The 21979-nt window shown below is 40.7% G+C and overlaps 1 protein-coding gene across 1 annotated transcript in view; it reads right to left on the bottom strand.

Annotated features, from left to right (window-relative positions):
• Positions 1-21979, bottom strand: part of CELF2 (CUGBP Elav-like family member 2) — an 866615-nt gene that overhangs the window by 635382 nt on the left and 209254 nt on the right. Inside the window, exon 2 of the mRNA XM_073018718.1 lies at positions 15410-15448. The gene's annotated coding sequence lies outside the window, so the exon portion shown is untranslated. The remainder of the gene's footprint in view (positions 1-15409; positions 15449-21979) is intronic.

Here is a 21979-nt window from a genome sequence, read left to right as displayed (position 1 = left end):
TAGCATCCCAGCCTACTACACTGCTGTATTGATTAGGGTTCTGTGATCCTACCTTCGGGAAACAAGGAGGTCTAACTTAGTTGCATGCAATTCTCCCTTGTCTGAGAAAATGCTACACATTTTTGTGTGCTGAATGGGATTCATACTCAGGGGTAATGTTGGGATTCAGAATGTAATGTACCTCGATTTTTATTATTACCCATCATTTTATATTCTCTTCTCCTCCTCTCCCTTCTACTCATGTTGATGGATGGTTCTCAACCCTAGCTGTACATTAGAACCATCTAGGGAGCTATTTAAAAACATCATTCCGCATCTCTAGACATTCTGCTTTAATTGATGATTGAGAGCCAGTGCGAGACCATTGATAGTTGAAAGGGTTATGTTTTCAGGTTCAATCTTCAGTATTATATCCTGTATCCTTCGTAGAGCCCCAGTGGGGAGGATCTATCTGGATCCTGGGCAGGATAGAAAGACAGTCTCACTGTTGGTTAAGTCAGGCCTGCACCATTTAGAGGGAGGTGTGGAGTAGAAACCTGTGCCCTGGAATCAGCATGCCTGGCTGCGAATTCTCACACAAACACGGACTAGCTGAGTCATATTCTGAAATTTATTTAATATCTCCCTACTCGGGTTTCCTCATCTGTAAAAAGCAGACAATTACAACTCTCTATAGAGTTGTAACTAAAGGAATTAATACATATGAAGTGCTTAGAAGAACAGTTCGCCGCACATGGTAAGAACTAAAAATGTCAGTTTTTATTTTAGAGAATCTGTAGGTCAAAGACAGAGCAATAGAAGGTGCTGCTTTCCAATGCCTGCAGGTTCTGAAGAGGTCGGGTTGGGTCTGGCGGAGATAACGGAATTGCTGATGCTGTCAAGGAGAACGGGATGACCCTTTGGGTAAACCCTGTAAATGGTTTTAAAAGAGTCAGTTCTGCAGGATCTCTGCTTTTGTAGCTATTTTGGGGGAAAAAAACGTAAATAAAGGGCCAGAGAAATAAAACTGTTGTATTTTTAAAAAGGGGTTGGCACGGTGGCTTATGCCTGTAATCCCAGCACTTTGGGAGGCCTAGGTGGGTGAACCACAAGGTCAGGAGTTCGAGACCAGCATGGCCAACATGGCAAAAACCCGTCTCTACTAAAAATACAAAAAATTAGCTGGGCCTAGTTGGCGGGCACCTGTAATCCCAGCTACTCAGGAGGCTGAGGCAGGAGAATCACTTAAACCTGGGAGACGGAGGTTGCAGCGAGCCAAGATTGTGCCACGGCACTCCAGTCCAAGCAACAGAGCGAGACTCCATCTCAAAAGTCCACCTGAGTTCTAATAAAATTTTGTTACCCAAAATGGGTCTTCAATAGTTTTTAGAGAGACAGCGAATTCTTAAAATCCTTGTTTATTTGTGGGAGAAATTACTGTAGAGATGTAAAAAGCTTGGTTAAGGTGGCCCAAACGTTGACACAACTACAGTGATTTATTTGGACTGGCGGGCTGGGAGGAGTTCTTTAGCAAGGTTAAATTTCAAAGCTTATAAGTCAGAGACATAAAGGGGCCAGTCAAGTGAAAAGGAAATCTCTAGCCAAAAGAAAGAAGGTACGTGTAGCACCAGAAGTTCAGCATACCTTCCTCTCTCTAGAGTTAAATCTAGATTGATTGAGATTTTGTAAATCATTTGTTCTGTGACTGTTTCCCCCTTCTCCCCATTTTTAGTGGTAACATTTACATTTTGGCCCTCTCCTTCCTGTTCCTCCTCTTTTTGTTTCAAGCCAGGCAGGGCTCACGGAATGGAATAGAATATAAGTTTAATACCAGCTTAAGCTAAAACTAATTAGGGAAGCAAATCCGCTGCTCCCCTCCAAAATCAGACACTGCATACCAGAATCAAGTCAAAATGACTTTTAGATTGTCTGTTATTTGGGAATATCGGTACTGCTGCTCCTTCAATTACCAAGTCTAATTTGGAGTTGACTGCAAATTTAAGCACTTTTTGCAAGAGAAGTTCATGAGACATTCATACTAAATCTAATTCATTTGTACAGTATTTCTTGGGCAAAGGTGGGTAGTTAGGGATTTGTCTCACTACAGGGAAGAGGAAAACTGCAGCACGAGGGACTTTCTCACGGTCTCTAAGCGAGGTAACAGCAGAAATGGAAAATGGGATGTGGTTCTCCCCAGCCGCACCCTGCACTACCTCTTGGTTACCCATCTTGCTTATGGGCGATTTGTCACTGGTCTCTGCTTCCATCCTTTCTTGTGTCTTTGCACAAACATACAGAGGCATTTGAAAAACAACAACAACGACAGCCTGGTTATAGTAATGCTTACACATATTATGTTCATGAGCCTCTCCATGCACTTCCTGTGAAACCTGGAGCCCGGGGTATTTGGATAAAGTGGAAAGGACGTGTGCTAATTTGGACCCTGTGACAGCAATGTAACCAAGACTCACAGTTGCAAATGGTTGACAACTCAGCTATTGGGTGATAAGAGAGTGATGGAAATTTGATGTGATGGGATGACCCTTTCTGACAAGTGAACAAAGAAACCTGCATATCTATTTTTAACCAGGCTCTGGAGATTTCCAGTAATTGACATTTGGAGCTGAGCTCATACTTGTCCTAGTTCCTGGAAATATTTGCATCTCTTTCTGTGTTTTGTCTGTCTAATCCTTCTGAGCAGGTTGGGAAAACATTAGCCTCTGCCTAGGCTCAGGACTCGGGGAAGATGTCCTCCTTTCTCCAAGCTCCCTGCAGCCTCCTGCCATTGTCTCTGGCTGGGCATGCATGATGTTTTATTCCAGCAGAAATGCAAATTCCACCTTGAGTTGTTGTGAGTTGCCATACCCGAGGGTCACTGATAAATCAGGTTTTATTGTTCATACTTATTATAGTGGGACAGAGAGAGACATCAAGGTTGGGTCCTTGAGTTGAAGTGCAGCAGAATAAAAGATAAAGCCAGAACTTGGTAGATGGAGGTGTAGGAGAGTCAGAGGTCACCTCCAATCTCCCTGAAACTCTTATGCGAGCCCTTTGGCTGAAACTAGTAACCAAACTGACACCAGGCTGATGAACGAGAAAGAAGCATATAAATTGTATTAGCTTTACACATACATAGAGATCTTCTCAAGAGAGAGAGATGAAGAAGTAGCCAAAGGAAGTTGCTTTTATACTCTTTAGGCAAAGAATGATCAATTTGAGCAGAAATTATGGGACAAAGAATATGTGGCTAGGGGCAGTCAATTTCTACAGGAGTCACTAGGAGATATATGGGAGCAGGGAGTGTGAAAGTAATAGAAGTAAGCGTTACTTTGAGAAGTCTATTAATTCAGGTCCATTGGAGGCCCCAGTGCTCAGTCTCTGGTGATGAGGGTTGTTTTCTCGCCTTGGTACAGGTATGAGGCCCCTCCCAGAGGAATCTTTAAGCTATACTGCATGCAGGAAGAGACGGGTCCTTCCTGCATATCTACAACTTCTAGAAGGCGGTCAACTCAAAATAATCAATATAACCATCTGGTGTATTTTGGGATGGCGCATCCTTCACTCCTTCAGAGGCTGCATGCAAACAGTTCTCCCAAAAGGAAGTGACTGGAATGAACTGCAGAGTCTGTGAACCCAGCCTCAGGCCTCCCTTTCTTCTTTTCCCTCTTCCCTGGGCTTGCTCATGTTCCTAATCAGCCTTCCTGCATTGGGTCTCTCATTCCGCCTCGTCCTGAATAAAACCTCTTCCCAGGCAACGATTCAGTGATTTATCCATATCGAGGTGCAATGCACGCACAGAGTTTCTGTGTTCCTTCTCAGCATGTTTTTAGCATTTGAACAAGGACGAGGCTGAAATGCAAAGGGGTAAACCTTTTGTCTGGGAATTCCAGCTACCTAGTGGGGGTGAAATTCTCAGCTTAAGGTGGAGGCGAGGCTTTTTCCGGAAACGCTGAAATACCAGCATTTCAGTATCTGGGCCTCTGCGGCTGCTACACAGATCAGAGCAGTCTCCATGAAGATGGAGGGAAAAGGCTGTGAGAACTGGAAACTACGACGACGCTGTTCTATTCTTCCCAACAGGCCACCAGAGACACCATTCAGGAAACACAAATCCCTTCACTCCAACTGAAAAGCCAGAAGTCGTTTCATGGCTCTGAAAGACCGAAATCTTTACAATGATCAGCAAGGCCCCAACAAAGTCCAGCCTTCTCTGGCAATCCGGGCCTCTCTCACTTTTCCAGTCTTCTTTCAGTTCCTCAAATGTACAAGCCATCTGCAGTCAGGCAACCCCCTCTGTCTGGGAGGTGCCTCCTCACCAGTCACCTCCTCCCGATTCCCCCGCACTATCTGTCTGCCTAGATAACTGCAAATCACCATGCAGACAGATCAAATGTCACTTCCTCCTGGAATGCTTTCATGAGAGCTTATTTGCTCTGTTCTTATCTATACAGTGCTGAGACAATTTGCAATAATTTGCTAACTGTCTAAGTATCCATCTCTACAAGGACAAAAACGGCATATGAATTCCTCACCATTGATATCCCCATCTCTACCACCTGCCAGACCCAGGAAGCACAAAAAGAAGTCCTTATGGGACCCACAGATTATATTGAAATCCTGATTGAATGATTACTGTCATGATTGTTACTTTACTATCAGAAAGAAAGTAACTTAGAGGTGTCCTCAAAAACATGTATTATTTTCTTTTGTAAATTTGATATGTATGTGTATATATACAGATATGAATTCACAGAATTGGGGAAATATTTCATTTTTTAAAGCACCTTTTGCATCTACTATTATACTTGTTCATCAAAAAAAATTCTGTGAGGAAGCTGAGGTATTTTATTGTGAGAAAATTCAAATATATATGTTATATAAATATACATAGGTAACATACACTAGTATATGGTTACTATATATTATACAAGTATTTTTATATACACTAATTTACTAGTATATTATATAATTATGTATTATATGTACACATTTACGAGTATATTATATATTTACCTAAAGCCACACTGCAAGCTAGTTTCAAAGACAGAAATTCATTACTAATTTTATAATCAAGAGTGATGATTAAGATGGTGATGACAGTGTGTGGGTGGTTTTGAAAAGACTGCCTCTAGACACCCTTCCTTTTGTGTTGGCATGTAAAGATGGGTCTTTAATTTTTGTACTGTCTTTCACGATTTGTTTGTGATAACAAATCGATGACCGCTATGAGAAGTCTTTCGTTGCTGACTTTTCTGTAAAGTGAGAGAGGATAAAGCAGAAGTCAGCCGGGAAGTAGCTGAGACCAAAACATGTTGGTTGCACAAGCAAGCTATTAAATACACACCTCACCCAGACCTGCAGTTTACTGAGAAGGCAGCTGGTCTGTGGCTTGGATGAATTATTCTGAAAACACATGGGTATGTAATTTTGTAGATGAAATTAGGAAGAGCAAAGAAAAGAATGTTACATATGTATATCAAATACTTTGCTAAGCACTTTCATAGGTTTTGTCTTTCTTATTAATCCTCCCTGCATCCCGAGAGATGTTGGTTTTGTTATTTACTTGTTCTAGATGAAGGAATCAAAGTGGAGATCAAAGTCAGTTCGTCTGTATAAAGTCACCGGAGCCACCTGATTTATGGGACTGTTCTACCAATCTGAGCTCAATTAATCAATTCCATTGGCTTCAGATCTTTTCCTGGAGCCATTTTATAGTGAAATTGAATATTCTGTCATAGATTTACTGTCATATTGGATACGTTTTTAGGATCTATGAAACAAGCTGACTGCTATTTAGATAGGGCTTGATGTTATCATACACCAACTGCTAAGGTCTGAAGGTGTGTGCCCCACCCCCCAATTTATATGTTAAAACATATTCTTCTTTGGGAGGCTGAAGTAGGTGGATCACCTGAGGTCAGGAGTTCGAGACCAGCCTGGCCAAAGGTGGTGAAACTCCGTCTCTACTAAAAATACAAAAATACAAAAATTAGCTGGGCATGGTGGCACGCACCTGTAATCCCAGCTACCCAGGAGGCTGAGGTGGGAGAATTCCCTGAAGCCAGGAGATGCAGGCTGCAGTGAGCCAAAATCTAATTGTACCACTGGACTCCAGCCTGGGTGACAGAGCAAGACCCTGTCTCAAACCAAACCAAACCAAACCAAACCAAAAACCTAATATCCAAGGTGATGGTATTGGGGGGTGGATCCTTTGGAATGTGATGAGGTCATGAGGGTGAGGCCCTCAAGAATGAGATTCATGTCTTTATAAAAGAAACCTGAGAGAGCTAGCATCCTTTTGCCAAGTGAGGATGCAGCTACTGATTGGGGGTCTGCAACCTGAAAGAGGTTCCTCACCAGGTGCCGCATCTGCTAGTGTCTTGACCTCAGACTTCCCAGCCTCAAGAACTGTGAGCAATCAATTTCTGTTGCTTAGGAGACCCTGAGTCTAGCGTATTTTGTTATAGCAGCCGAAACAGACTAAGATATCAACCGTACCGATGCCCACAGACTGGTCTCCGTCCAGCTTCCAATTTACACACTGGCCTTAAGCAATGCTTTGGTGCCTACTTCATGAGCTGGGTTTTCTGGGGCCCTCCTTATTGACAATGGACAGCTTGTCATTCAAGAGCTGCTTTGGTAACGTATCACTAATTCTCCATTTATCTGTCCCATTGCAAACGTCCGGCCTTGTTAATGTCTCCATCTTCTCATTTATTACCCTCTGTATTCAGGCTTTATGCTCAACATACCCCAAACTCAGGTCAGATGTTTGCTATGGGTGGACACCTACTTTTTTTTTGTCTCCTTCTAAGGCAGGACATCATCATAATAACATGTGTTAATTAGGATACCAAACATCTTAACCATATGTTTTTTTTCTAATCCTTAAACATGTACCTTAAAAATCATCATAATCCTAGGAATATGGTGATTTCCCATTTCTCTGAAACGAAAACTGAGACAATGAAAGAAAAATAAGTTCCTCAAGGACATACAGCTTGAAGGAGGTTGAGCTGGTATTTGTTTGTTTTTGTGAGACAAAGTCTCACGGTAACCCATGCTGGAGTGCAGTGGCATGATCTTGGCTCACTGTAACCTCTGCCTCCCTGGTTCAAGTGATTCTCCTGCCTCAACCGCCTGAGTAGCTGGCATTATAGGCGTGCACCACCACACTCAGCTAATTTTTGTATTTTTAGTAGAGATGGGATTTCACCACCATGGCCACGCTGTTCTTGAACCCCTGACCTCAAGTGATCTGCCCACCTCAGTCTCCCAAAGTGCCGAGATTATAGGCGTGCACCATGAGCTGGTATTTTGCCTGCAGGTGGTCTGTCTTCTGGTCCTGCATGTTGTCAACCATTGTGTACTGATGGGATGCTTGATGGGAGTGGTAGGCATTTTTGCCTTCATTCTCTACTTTTATTTTAGCACTCACTGTATCATACACAGTGTATTATTTTAATCTATGTTTGTGCATACACACACATACACAAGATAACGCTTAGTAAGATGTACAGACAATCTTAATCATCTAGGCTGATAGACTAGGAAACATGCTTGATTTGCTCAAGCAAACTCAATCCTTTAACTCAAGGAAGCTGCAGTCTGGAGAACATCATACGACAGAGGGTAACACCTGCAATTCAGGCATCATAATGAACCAGTCACAAAGAGAAAGGTGCAAAGTACTGGGAATTTCTAATGTGAGGTAGAGAATCTTCTGGCAAGGAGGAAACCTATATAGTCTTGGAAGCCAATGAAGAAGAGGAGAGGGGTCAGAATTCAGAAAAGTGATACAAAGAGAAACAGTATTACTGGAGACTATAGCTTCTAGCACCCATATATGGACATTACAGCTTATGTTCCACAGAGATGGTCATCATTTTAACCTCATTCTCAATCTTGTATATCCTGAAACCTGCCACTGGAGTCTCTGCATGTAGATCTGACTGGCGCTTGGAATGTCCTCCACCTATACTTGTTGAATGAAATACCTTCTATGGGATTTCATGTTTGATTGCTACTGAAATTCAATAGGAACATGTTATGTACAGATATAGAATTTTGTTCACATGTATATATTTCATTAAATTTGTTGCATAATGTGGAATGAACTTTCAAGTCTATTGAAATTCCTTGGCTGAATAGAGTGCTTTGTTTGAGGAGGTTGGTGTACACTCTCAGTTATTTGCTAATCCAGGTTCTTCAGTGAATCTGCTTTGGTTCCTGTGATTTGAATACCTTTTCTGGTGTTAGCTTAGGAGTAAATTCATTGTCATAAACTATCCATGAGTAACTCCTGTTCATGTCTTTAGCCTGCAGGTTGAAAGTATTTCACAATGCTATGAAGTATATTCAAATACTAGTTTTCATTTTTCATGTTATGATTTTGTGAAAGGTGCTTTTTAATCTGATACACTGCAAAGGTGATATAGTATAGCGCTGTGTCCCCGCCCAAATCTCATGTTGATTTGTAATCCTCAGTATTGGAGGAGGGACCTGGTGGAGGTGATTGGATCATGGGGGCAGATTTTCCCCCTTGCTGTTCTCATGATAGTGAGTGAGTCCTCACAAGATCTGAGGGTTTAGAAGTGTGTGGCACTTCCCTCTTCACTCTTTCTCTCTTCTATCACCATATGAAGAAGGTCCTTGCTTCCCCCTCCCCCTCTACCATGATTGTCAGTTTCCTGAGGTCTCCCAGTAATGCTTCCTGTTGAGCCTGTGCAGCTGTGAGCCAATTAAACCTCTTTTCTTCACAAGTTACCCAGTCTCAGGTAGTTCTTTAGAGCAGTGTGAGGATGGACTAATATAAAAGGTAACAAAAATTATGGTACTCAGAAATGGTACCTTTTTTCTTCTTTAAAATTTAAATTTAACTACTTTTTTTTTGTTTGTTTTGTTTTTTATTTGAGACGGAGTCTTGCTCTGTCACCCAGGCTGGAGTGCAGTGGCCGGATCTCAGCTCACTGCAAGCTCCGCCTCCCGGGTTCACGCCATTCTCCTGCCTCAGCCTCCTGAGTAGCTGGGACTACAGGCATGCATCACCACACCCAACTAATTAATTAATATTTTTTTTGGTATACACAGGGTTTGGTTTGTTGCTCAGGCTGGCCTCAAACTCCTGGCTTCAAGTGACACTCTTGTCTCAAAGTGTTTGGATCACAGGCATGAGCCACTGAGCCCAGCCAAAAAAACAAGTGGCTGGTACAATTTATTTTCATACAACCAATCATATCATCACGAATTGGTTTACAGTATTGGTTCAATTCTTAGGGATGCTAAATACTGTAAATATTATAAAGGTGCCATGAATAACTGGTGATCAAGGAGTAATACATTGAGGTCCCTCTGTTGTACCCAGGACTGTCTCTGTACTGGACATGCATCAGCTATTCAATTGCCTTACTCTGTTGTGCATAATGATACCTATCAATCTGGGAGTCTAGTTAAACAAACAAACTGGAGGAGGCTGGGTCGGGTCTGGGAAGCACTGGAAGGCAGTGGTTATAATTTGTTAGCATCTTTCTTTCTGACTGTGGTCAAGGCAGTGGCATCTTGGAAATGTCATAGCGTTGTTTCACTATCCCCTATGTGGAAAAGCAGTCCAGATCTGTTTATAAACAAGCACTGTATCTCCTACCTTAAAGTGTTCTGCAATGTGAGATATACTGATAGCTTCAAGCTGCAGTTACAGGACCTACAGTTCTTGCTTTGATAAGAGAGAACGTAGTCCATCTGCTGTCATGTTCAAATGAAAGAAATGCAGGTAAAATCCTAAATTCAAAAATAAAAACTCCAGACTGACTATAACAAAACAGATTTCTTGTAACTTGGGGAATTGTTTAACCATGGTGATAAACTTGTTCACGAATACCGTAAATGTAGCAGCAGTAGTAGCCCTTGCTGCGAGTCTGTACTGTAGAAAGAACAATGGTAAGGCTTTGTATGTTTGAATCACAAGTTAGACTAGGAGACATCATTTTGCTATCTGCTCTTTTGAGAAGATTCATTGTTCCTATTTGCAGAAATTCCCAGACACTCTGGCTGTTCTGATCATTTTTCTTTCTCGTGCCTCAGGTAGCAAATTGACAGTGGGTAGGAGAGTGTAAACGTCGGGGCAATAGAAATTATGTAAATGTTGCATCCCAGCAAGAAAACTTTCAACCCCTTGAGGTCTTTTAAACAGCATTAATTCTAGAAATTAGATACAAAATTTAACTTTTTCACGCTAATAATGATTTCATAAAGAAAAACTCGTTAGTAAAGGTGACAAATATGAAGTTCTATTGAACATTTAAATTCAGGAATCTCAGTGAGTGCCCCAGGGAAATATTTACCCAGCCAATGACTCTCTGATGTTATTAAGAAGTAATTTATTCAAGGAAGTCTCCATTCATGAGTTTACATAAGAACAATACCTACTTTTCAAAGGCTTGTGTTCTCAGCATAGAACATACCTAATTTACGATGTCTTTTGGTTAAAATTTTCATTAGGTTGGTTCAATAGTATTTGATAATTTTAATTCAGTTTTATGAGATCCCAGGTTCCCATTTACAGGAAGAGAAAATGCATAGGAAATAAATTTTTAAAGAGCAAATTCATCTCTCAAGTGAGTTCTGTTAATGTCAGTAGCAAATCTGAGGTGGAGGAAAGTTAACCTTTAGTATTTCTATGGCAGTCCGTTTGGGCAGAGGTGACCGGTATCCATTAAAAACAATTTAGGTCCACTGTATCAGCACTTTGCATGTGCCCATCTGTGTAGCACTTCCACAAGGGACTCCTTGGTGAAATACTGAAATAAAAAACCAGCCCCACAGTTTAAGTGTAGGGTGTTTTCATGGGCATAGAAAAGCAGAATAGAAACAGGTAACGAACGTGTGCTGCTGGTTCCTGAAACGAGGGTTAGGGAGCATACAATGGCCAGAGATCAGGAATTTAGGTAGGAAAACCACTATGCAAGACTTCATCAAGAAGGTGGGACCAGGGCAGACTCAGAGTTCCACATATAACAAGGTAAGACTGGGCATGAGACCAGTCAACCCAGTAGAGTGGAATGAGTCTTTTGTAGCAGAAATCTGACTTCCTGCTTGTAGCAGTCTATTTTCATGCTGCTGTGAAGACACATCTGAGACTGGGTAATTTATAAAGAAAAGATGTTTAATTTACTCACAGTTCCAAATGGCTAGGGAGGCCTCAGGAAACTTATAATCATGGCGGAAGGTGAAATAGGCATGTCATACATGGCGGCAAGAGAAGCAAGAAGCAAGTAAAGAGGGGAGCCCTTTACAAAACCATAAGATCTCGTGAAAACTCACTCACTATCATAAGGACAGTATAGGGGAAACTATCCTGTGATCCAGTTATGTCCACCTGGTCCCACCCTTGACACCTGGGGATTATTACAACTCAAGGTGAGATTTGGGTGGGGACACAAAGCCAAACAATATCACTGCTCCAGAAGGGAAGATCTCAGGGATGCGATGATCACAACCCTGCCAATGTAATGGAGACTTTGCCCAGTTTGACTGGAAAAAAAACAAGTTAAAAAGAGATTGCCAAAAAAACAAAACAAAACAAAAACAAAAACAAAAAAACAACACAACCCCCCGAAAAAATGTCCAAAAACCCAAACCCACAGAAAATTAAAGATTTTAGCAGTTAAGTTTCCAGGTAAAGCTACCTGGTTTAGACTTCCAAGGTTATAACTTCAAACATTTTCCCCAGGTAATCTGCAATCCTATCAACACTCTCCCAATTTTACCAACCAATTGAAAGGATCTATTTGCCAACAACGAAATAATCTTCTCACATTATTACCACCATGTTGACACTGTTGAATTGTAAATAAAATGTCATGTCATGTTAAGCAGCACGGTACTGAAAAATTAGCTGCAGGTTGCGTAGCTGTGATTACCCTCAATGAAAGATCAAAGAGGGCAAGCCACTCCCAGGCCACCATGACCATTCTGAACTGGCCTCTTTCCCCTGGCTCTTCAGATAAAGGAAGAGGATTAGGAAACAGTTATTTGGTGAATTTGATCAATGCAGAAAACCAAACTAGATTAGACACCTTCTAAATGTCAGTTTCCCCCTACTGACAGTCTTATGTGTGTTTCTTCTCTTTATTTAGCTCATGAAAGTGGCTGTGGTCTACTTAGAAAACAGACTCTTTCACACTTGTCTCAACCCACAGCAAAGAAAGAACTGGCTTCTTTCTCAGTAGAAGCCCTGGGCTATAAAATCAGCCTCATATTAAGGTGGAATTCAAAAGAACATCTCCTGAATTTTTAGGGCTTGACCTTTGAGACACCATATAAAACTTCCGATACCAAAGTCAAAAGCCCTGTGTGTTAGTCGTGTATGGACTTCGCAATCTGTCTAAAATACATTCTGGTAGTATTAGAAGTGAATCTACAGAACTGCCATTGTCATTATAGGTTACAGCTCTGTATTTTACAGTATATAATAAAATGAAATGATAAAAGTGACATTAAACTTTGAATTTCAGTGTTTAAATCACACATTTGATTCATCATTTGGCAGCTAAATGTCTCTTAAGTACTGTGGAAAGTTTTACGATTTAATGTTTGCCTAAAGAATGGAAAGAAATGGGTAAAGCTGTGTCACTAAGTACAGTTGAATGTTGCTGCATAAAACCACTAGAAAGCAGATTGACGGTCTAGTTCCTTTTGGCCTCCAAGAAGAGAAAGACCAAACTCTGAGCCACTCTGTATACTTCTGGCCTCCTGATTCCTAGAGGATCATCAAAACCACACCATGCACAGAATAAGCATAGGGTTTACCTGCTTTCTTACCACTGCACTTAACTTGCCCTGACAACCCTTTGAAGCCCTTCATTACGCCTAAGAAATTGATATTTTGGTCTCCGGTGATTGTTTGTACTTAGCCTCCTGTCTTTGTTGGTTTTGCTCCAACCAAAGAGAATCCACTGAGATGTGGGAAATCTTAACTCTCAATGCTTAAAGGCTCAATGAACTAGCTCCGAGTGCTGTGAATAGGATGTGCCTGCAGGGTTTTCTGAAAACCTTGTTGACTGTGCACCTGTTTTTCAGATTTAGGAGCTTCAAAATAGGATGTTCGATTCTTGGGATGGGAGCTGTCCTAATTTGACAAACCTCTTATTGCTATTTTTGTTTGTTTGTTTGTTTGTTTTGAGACAGGGTCTTGCTCTGTCACCCAGGTTGGAGTGCAGTCATGTAATCTCGGCTCACTGCAGGCTCAACCTCCTGGACTCAGGCGATCCTCCCACCTTAGCCTCCTGAGTAGCTGGGACCACAGGCACATGCCTCATGCTCAGCTAATTTTGTTTATGTTTTGTAAACATGGGGGTCACATAATGTTGCCAAGGCTAGGTCTTGAATTCCTGGACTCAAGCTATTCACCCGCCTTGACCTCTCAAAGTCCTGGGATTACAGGCATGAGCCACTGTGTCTGGCTCACTATTTATTACTTTTTAAACTTTGTTTTACTGAACCTTCTGGCAATGGAAATCATTTTCCATAACCTGACCCCTCCCCCAAAGTCATTTCAAATGCCTGGAAGAAGGGAAACCAGCAATATCTGGTTTCCAAACTCACTTTGTTCGGGCTCTGACTACAATTAGATAATCGTATGTCAACTTGCACACTGATAGAGGAACAATGCAATTCATGGTGCAATCTGATGATGATTCTAGAGGATTTGTGAAGGTCCTATTACTCCCTAGAATGTCTGCCCATCTGTTGACTCCTACTGAAATAACCACGGTCCTCCATCATCCATGCTTCATCCCTTCATCCGGAGGTAGGAATCCCTGTGATCTGTAAAAGTTGTAACATAGGTAATTCCCCAAGGTGTTATTAATAATAACTAAAGGTACAGGAAGTATGTGTGATTGTTTTGTGTGTTGTGGGGAGTAGGGGTCCCTACAGGTAGAAATTCTGAAAAGGAGTGGAATGAAAGAGAATCAGTAAAGAGGAAAAGGAGAAGAAATAGAAAATCCAGAGATCCTGGGGACCCTCTTACCTGACGACTTTTGCCTTTGGTCCTCCTGTTGACAAAACTCTAGGGTTTTAAAGAATCTAAATTGCTTTTTGTCACCTTCTCAGTTAGAGAGGCTAATCCTAATATTAATGAACACTCTTGAGCAATGAAACTGTAAGGTTTTTTTCCTTTCATAACCAAGTCCATTGTATATGATCTACATTACAACTGCTATCCATGCAATGCATATGCGTTTTAGGATTAAGTAACTTTTTCTTTCCCATCTGTGCTCTAAAACTGTGCCATATGTCACCTAACAAGGTATTTTCCATTATTCTTTTATTCAGTTCACTGCATGTTATTCCTCTTGCCCCTTGAAAATGAGCCTGTCTGTAATCAAGAAATCACTTCCTCTCACAGCTCAGTGCACCTACTGTAGATGTGGCAAATACGTGTTTATGGGGCTGGTAATTGGATTAAAACACTGAAAAGAAACAGAAAGATGGACTGTATTGAAAAGAATGGAAAACACAAGCACGAAAATCAACAAAACCAAAATGGATTAAAAGCTCCAATGAATGAAATCGCTATTAATAGGAGTTATTTATCAGTAACAATGCCCTGGATTTTGCAGTGCTCAACATTCAATTGCAATGACATTTAAAAACCGAAGTGGAGGAGGAAAATAACTTCTGAACAGACTTTCTGTGAGAATGTTCTGAAAATGGATGATCAGTTTCCGTGTATCTTCTGGCTGCCTTTATGCTGTTCAAAAGTCTTCTTGCCCCTGGATATTGAAATACTATAGTAGGGAAAATGTCTTGTGTTAAATTATTTAAGAGGGCAAACTGATTATTCTCTTAAATTTGGGTGCTATTTTGATACTCGAAATTAGAGAAAAGACAAAGCAAGTGTGATCTCTTTTCACAGGGTCTTGCTGCATGCTGTGAGTGTAGCACTGGGGGCTTGCTGGGCCATGTTGTCAATCCAGGAGTGATGGAGTCCATATACAGCAGACTGCTTCCATTCTCAAAATAGACCCATAGAATTCAGTTTCTGAACAGTCTCCTGATAACTGTTATTCAAAAGACTTTTTACAAAGAAGCCGACATTTTGGGGGAAATACAAGAAAACACCTAGCAATAGAACAAGAGCAATCGTAATACAGAAATATGCAATCAAACAGTCATCCAGGAATGCTGATATCCAACCACAGGTAGGCTGTTATGTAAACGTGATCCAAAGAGACAATGGATCAGATTCAACGGTAAACTGAATCCAGAAGAAAAAAACAATGCAAAGAAAAACAACAGAAATGTTTATATTCCAGGAACGACAAAAAGCAGAAAATTAAAGCCAAGCAAATCAACCAACCTCAGTACTTGTCTAGCAGGTACTCTTCAAACGGAACACCTTATGTCTGTGCAAGAAGCAAGCTCTTACCTGATGGGCCGGATCACTCCTTTGTGTAGCTCTGTAGACCTAAATATGAAGAAAATAGAAGTCATGAAGCAAAGTCCTCTAATTTGTGAAACATGCTCTATGCTAACATGTAATTTTTAAAAAATTGTTCTTTAAGAAAAACGGTGAAGCAATGTGTAACAACTAGCTGAGATTAATTTTGTGTCATTTGCTCTTGTAAATTTCTCATTGTGGTCACTGACCTACAGTGAATGCAGAAGTGAAATTTACTTGTGGAAGACATGCTGTTCCCCATCAGAGTAAAATAATATTGCTGCATTAATTGATTTTTGATTTCTACTACATCTACACAAATAAGATTTTACTCGGGTTGGCCCATATTACCTTGAGGATTCTGATACCTGTTGGCTACCTTCTATTTTACCATATGAACTGAATGAGAGATAAAGAAGAAAATTCTAGCCCTTCTTCTGTCACAGAAATTCTGTCTACAGACTTAATGTCAGAGGATTATTATGGAAATCTCTTAATCTGTTTTACTTTGATGGTAAGATCTAGAACATTCACCAGTTGTTTGGGTCAGATGTTTACTGAAATCCATTTACTACATGGAACGTTTTTTTTATTTTTTAGCTAAGCAATACAAACAAACTTGGTTCCAAAATGGGTTTTGAATGAGTTACAATTCATTTTCATGGTTGTCAGTGGTGTAAGACTGATGAATTAGGAGCTGTGAGGAATATTCTATTATAAATGAAAAATCCAAACTTCATTCTAGAATCCTTGAATTCATGAACCTAGACCAGGGCTTGGCAAACTGTAGCCCATGGGCCAAATCTAGCCTGTTAGCGTATGACTTGTGAGCTAAGAACCGTTTTTACTTTTTTAAATGGTTAAAAAAAATCAAAAGACTTTGGGAGGCTGAGGCGGGTGGATCACGAGGTCAGGAGATCGAGACCATCCTGGCTAACACAGTGAAACCCCGTCTCTATTAAAAATACAAAAAAATTAGCCGGGTGTGGTGGTGGGCACCTGTAGTCCCAGCTACTAGGGAGGCTGAGGCAGGAGAATGGCGTGAACCCGGGAGGCGGAGCTTGTAGTGAGCCGAGATTGTGCCACTGCACTCCAGCCTGGGGGACAGAGCAAGACTCCATCTCAAAAAAAAAAAAAAAAAAAAAATTAAAAGAACAGCACGATTTCATGGCATGTGAAAATTATATGAAATTAAAATTTCATTGTGCACCAATGAAGGTTTTCTGGAGCACAGCCATATGCACTTATTTATATATAGTCTGTGGCTCCTTCCATGCTATGAGGGCAGCAGGTGAGTACTTGGAATGGAGAGGGTATGACCTGCACATCTTAAAATATTTACAACCTGGTCCTTTTAGAAAAGTGTACTAACCCCTGACCTGGACAGTCATTGATTTCATCTCGGTTGGAGGTTTGGGGCAGATAATGTGATGAGATCCTAACAACTGATGCTAATCGATAAGATTGGTGAATGCTAACTCTTCAGACCATTAAAATATAAAGAACTATATTTTGTCCTGGGGCCCGTAGGTCACTCACAGCAGACTACGAGGGGTATAAACATGAATAAATGGAGTCCTTAGCTGTCTGTGCTGGAAGACCTAGGCTGAATTCATTGCTGTACTTTAGATAATCATCAGTTCTACTCTTCACCTGATAATAAGATTTTATTCTTAATATTTGATAAGAATATCTAGATCATTAATTCAATACAGAATAAATAAAAACTCTTGAGAGAAGCAAATCAAAATATTTAAGTACATATCTAATTATTATTTACATGAGGAATTTACATGAAGCTAAAAAGGTCTACATATTTGTGTGACTTACACAAATGATACTTAAGCATTTATATGAAGTTGAAAAATTGACACAACCAAACTATATTTTTAACGAAAAGATATAAACACATAAACATACCTATTCATATATATGTAGTAAACAATTAACCTTGCTAAAAGAGAGCTCTGGCCTTTTCCCTCGGCCCTGGGAAATCATGGCTAAGTCCTTGGAGTGTCCTTTTTGATATGAGTGTCACTGTTTACCCGGGTCCCTTGGGCTGCACCAGATAGGCTATGCTAACACTGTGATTTATGTTAGGGGCCTTGGGCCATGCACTATCCAATTGATTTTTTGTGAAGCTGGAGACAAAGGTCAGCCTTGCATATGGTCAACCGTGTTTATGTAACTGAGCTCCAATAAGAACTCTGGACAACAAGCTTGGTGGGCTTCTGTGGTTGGCCCACAGCATACAAACGGTCATACATCATGTTTCTAGGAGAAGAAAGCACTGTCTGCAAAACTCCAGTGGGAGAGGATTACTAGAAGCCTGGCACTTAGAACAGTCCTGGATCTTGCCCCATGTGCCCCTCCCCTTGGCTCATTTTAATCTGCATCCTTTCACTTTGATAAACCAAAACTGTTGAGTATGAGGCCTTTTGTGAGTTTTGTCATCTTTCTAGAAAACTGTCAAACCTGAAGGTAGTCTTGGGGATCCCTAAACTTGCAACTGATGTCAGAAGTGGGGGTGGTCTTGGAGACCCCCAAACTCTGCAGTATATATACATTTTTTGATTTGTTCACACACACACATACATACGAATCATGATACCGGGTTTTTGCGTATGTTTTCGGGGGGTTGGATAGCATGTGGATTCTAGAATGCTAATGATTTGTGATCTGGTAGTGGTTAAATCAGTATTAATGTATCATTATTCTTTAACCGTAAATATACATTTTATATGCTCTTCTGTATGTATAATATGTCAGTATTTTAATAAAGAGGGAAAAACTCTGCCTGGAACAAGATATTCACACACATTCACACAACGTTCAGTGCAGTAACTAAAGCATCCAACTATACCAGAGATTACCATTCGAAGATGAAGGAGAAAATAATGTAACATTCTTGTATTTATCCTGTATTTTTCAATGGACAGTAATGTGTATCACCATGTACCGTGTATCTGCTGAATACATTTAAAAGAGTAATATAAGTAACAGTTTTATTTTGAAATGTCAATATTGTGCTGATAATTGTGGAAACTAAATGATGGATGTATGAGGGTTCATTATCCTGGTGTGCTTTTGGGTATGTTCAAATTTTTTCATGATAAAAAACTTTTTAAAAGTAACACATAGGGCCAGGCATGGTGGCTCACACCTGTAATCCCAGCACTTTGGGAAGCTGAGATGGGCGGATCACTTGAGGCCAGGAGTTTGAGATCAGTCTGACCATCATGGTGAAACCCCATCTCTTCTAAGAATACAAAAATTAGCTGGGCATGGTGGCAGGTGCCTATAGTCCCAGCTACTCGGGAGGCTGAGGCAGGAGAATGGCTTGAACCCGGGAGGCGGATGTTGCAGTGAGCCTAGATCACATCACTTCACTCCAGCCTGGGAGACAGATCGAGACTTTGTCACAAAAACAAAAACAAAAAACAAAACATAAAAAAATTTACCATTTTGTCCTTAGTCTCATTACTCAGGGGCTACTGCCTATTTTTTGTGAAGAGAGCAGTCAGTAAGATGTATTCAAGTTGGAGATATATCATCCTGCACCATCTCCCACCATTCTCAATAAATCATAGCCATCAGTTTATAAATAAACAAATATTATTTTAGCTGTTTACGACAACATGCTAAAGTGGGGGTGGAGATAAACAAAACTCTCCTGAAATCCCTTTATTTTAGCTTAGTTGTTCCAGGACCATAATCACAATTCCCCTGGTCATGTGAGGGGATATTGGTTTTGATTTATTTGCTCTTTGCTAGGTACTTAGAAATTCTGTTCTACTGCTTATATATGTATTCTGGAATGGAGTAATTGATTCATCTTATTTTGACCTAATTGTAGCAGCATAAACGCCGTCTGTGCAGGTTAAATGGCTTCAAATGCTCAGATCCCTAGTAGATCCCAAAAGGATCCTAACAGAGACCTGTACCTTCCTCCGTCAACAGGAACTGGGATCTCTCCCCGTATTTAATCACCTATCCAAGGTCTGGGAATACTGTGTGCTTAGGTAAACAGTTTTTAATGGATTGATCACAAGCAAAATTCAACACTATCGACAGTCAGTCTCCTTCACTTACAGAGATGTATTTGGTGCAGTTTCTGGCCTTTTGGCTGCCACTGCATATCTACATTGTGGGGACCTTGGATTATGCACTAACACATCGACTTCAGTGGGGCTGGAATCAAAGATCAACCCTGCAGATGGTCAACCACGTTTATGTAACCAAGACTCCTATGTGTACTATGTGCAGTGCTGTTCCATGGAAATACCACCATCATCTTTCAGGCAGGAAAGACCAGCTGCAAAATAGCATAATTCTTTAGAGCCAGATCATTGAACTTTAGCAGTCACCCGTGCTCACTGTCTGACAAATCTGATTACAGCCTGAAATATAGATGCTGTAATATGGTCACAGTAAGGCAAAAACAATTTTAAATGTTCGTTTTACTTCTTAAAATATCAGACATAATTTCTTGACCTTAAAACAATCAAACAAACCTAAAACACAATTTGGAAACAATTTTTGCTAGATGTTGGGATCCATAAGTACCTCCTATAAAGTAATTTTACAGGCAATAAAGAGAAAAAGATTATAAAGATGGCTAGATAGCTAACTGAGTAGAGTAGTCAGAATATGCCAAAGAAGCAGAGTTTTGCCACAGGCTTGCACCAGTAGTCTGCTCAGACAGAGTCATACATATACACTAAAGATGGTAACTTACTAGGTCATGTTATAAAGTGATTGTCTTTTAAAAGTCACCCAGATTGACTGTCACAAGTCAATTCCTGGCAATTGCATTACCTGCCTTCATCTGATTCCATTGTTCATATGGCCCTAAATAATCAGGCTAGTCTCATTGATTAGTGGCTTGTTCTGGCCAACTGAACAACTCAATCAAATTGACCCTGTGGCAACTTGTTTCATTGCTTAGCAGATAACAGCTAGGATTCCCCCAAAGCCTGAGTCAGCCATCTTTGAGCACGTAAAAGCAATAACATGAGGCTGCTTCCAAGCAAAGAGCACAGTTGTAGAGAACAAACCACTGGGTGGCACTACCGCATGTTGTTTCAAGGAGAGCTTGGCTACACTAATGGAGGATCTCAAATCTTAACGTGTGTTGACAATCATTCAGTGGAATTTGCAGGTATTCTGATTTCTGGGTTCCACGCCAGAGATACTGGTTCAATATTCTGTGTTGGGGCCCCAGGGATGTGCATTTTTCAATAAATGCCCAAATAATTTTGATTGTGATAGTCTCAGAGAATCTTAGAGAAATACAAAGCTTTAGTTGCCCTGTAGTCCAAACCTCAACAGTCAGAACTGCTTTTACGTTTCCAAAAGAGTCTGTTGGTTTTTACTATCACCATTCAATTCACGGGCTTATGGCTGGACCTTTTACCAGCCATAAATTCTATGACCCAGTAGAAAAGGTTGCAGCCAAAGGCTCTGTCCACAAGCCGTAAGACCCACTCAGCCAATGTATAAGTGGTACTTACTTGGTTTCTATGTAAATGATGTGAACCTCCAAAGTATTTTATTAACATCCTGTAACTATATAGTCTAATGTCCCCAGAGAGTAATCTTGGCTGATTTCTCTCTGCAGACTATACATTGCTATAGCCCTCATTATTTTACAGCTGTCAAGTAAAACCATGAGCAGCTGGGCTGAACTGGTCTGCTTTTTTGGACCATATTAAAAGACTTCATATTGTTAATAAATGGAGGCAATTAAAGGTTAAGTATTTAGTTCATCTAGCCCTTAGAATAATGAATGATTGTAAAGACAGGTTTAATTTAATTCCCCAAATTTAAATTTGGCATTTCTAGTTATTAAGAGTCTAAGAGTACTTTCTGTTTCTGGTTCCATACTTAGGCATCTTGGAAGCTGCCACTGCATCCTAACAACAAGTAAAACAACGCAGGACAACAGCTCTTCTTAGATCTGTAAAAGAAGTTAAGTTCACAGGACAAATCTCTGCCCTCCTAATTGGAAACACATCATAGGCAGACACACAAAAAAATCAGAACATACAGGAGCAGAAACTTCCATGGGAACCAGTGCTGGGGTAGGAAAACTGGAACTGTAACTGGCAACGCTCTGGAGGCTTGGTGTGAACAAGCCTGAGAACCAAAAGCTCTAGGGGAACCTCATCACACTTTTGTGAATTTTACCTGCAGGAGCTTGACCAGGTCCTCACAGTGCATATAAGAGAAAAATCTCTTAGTGCTTCTGGCATGCAGAGGGGCCAAGGAACCATTTTTGAAATACACCAGATCACTCTGTTCTTTTAAACAAAGTCCACCCTTAGGAAAAGCTAGTTAACCACGATCTAACATGCTGGAGTTTTATCAGAGCCTCACTGACCAAGGAAAAGGGAAAGAGTTCAACTCTACCCAGCTGTGTGGCCTTCCCCATGGGACTGGGAAATACCCAGTTCCAGCCCACTCTGGCATTCCAGTGGGAGAAGGGAAAAACTCAACTCTAGCCCACTCCAGTCATCCTGTCTCACCTAAGGAAGGAGAAATAAAATGAGAAACACT

This window comes from Chlorocebus sabaeus, chromosome 9 (genome assembly GCF_047675955.1).
Source record: "Chlorocebus sabaeus isolate Y175 chromosome 9, mChlSab1.0.hap1, whole genome shotgun sequence".
Lineage (NCBI taxonomy): Eukaryota > Metazoa > Chordata > Mammalia > Primates > Cercopithecidae > Chlorocebus > Chlorocebus sabaeus.
This window is presented reverse-complemented; position numbering and strand designations above follow the sequence as displayed.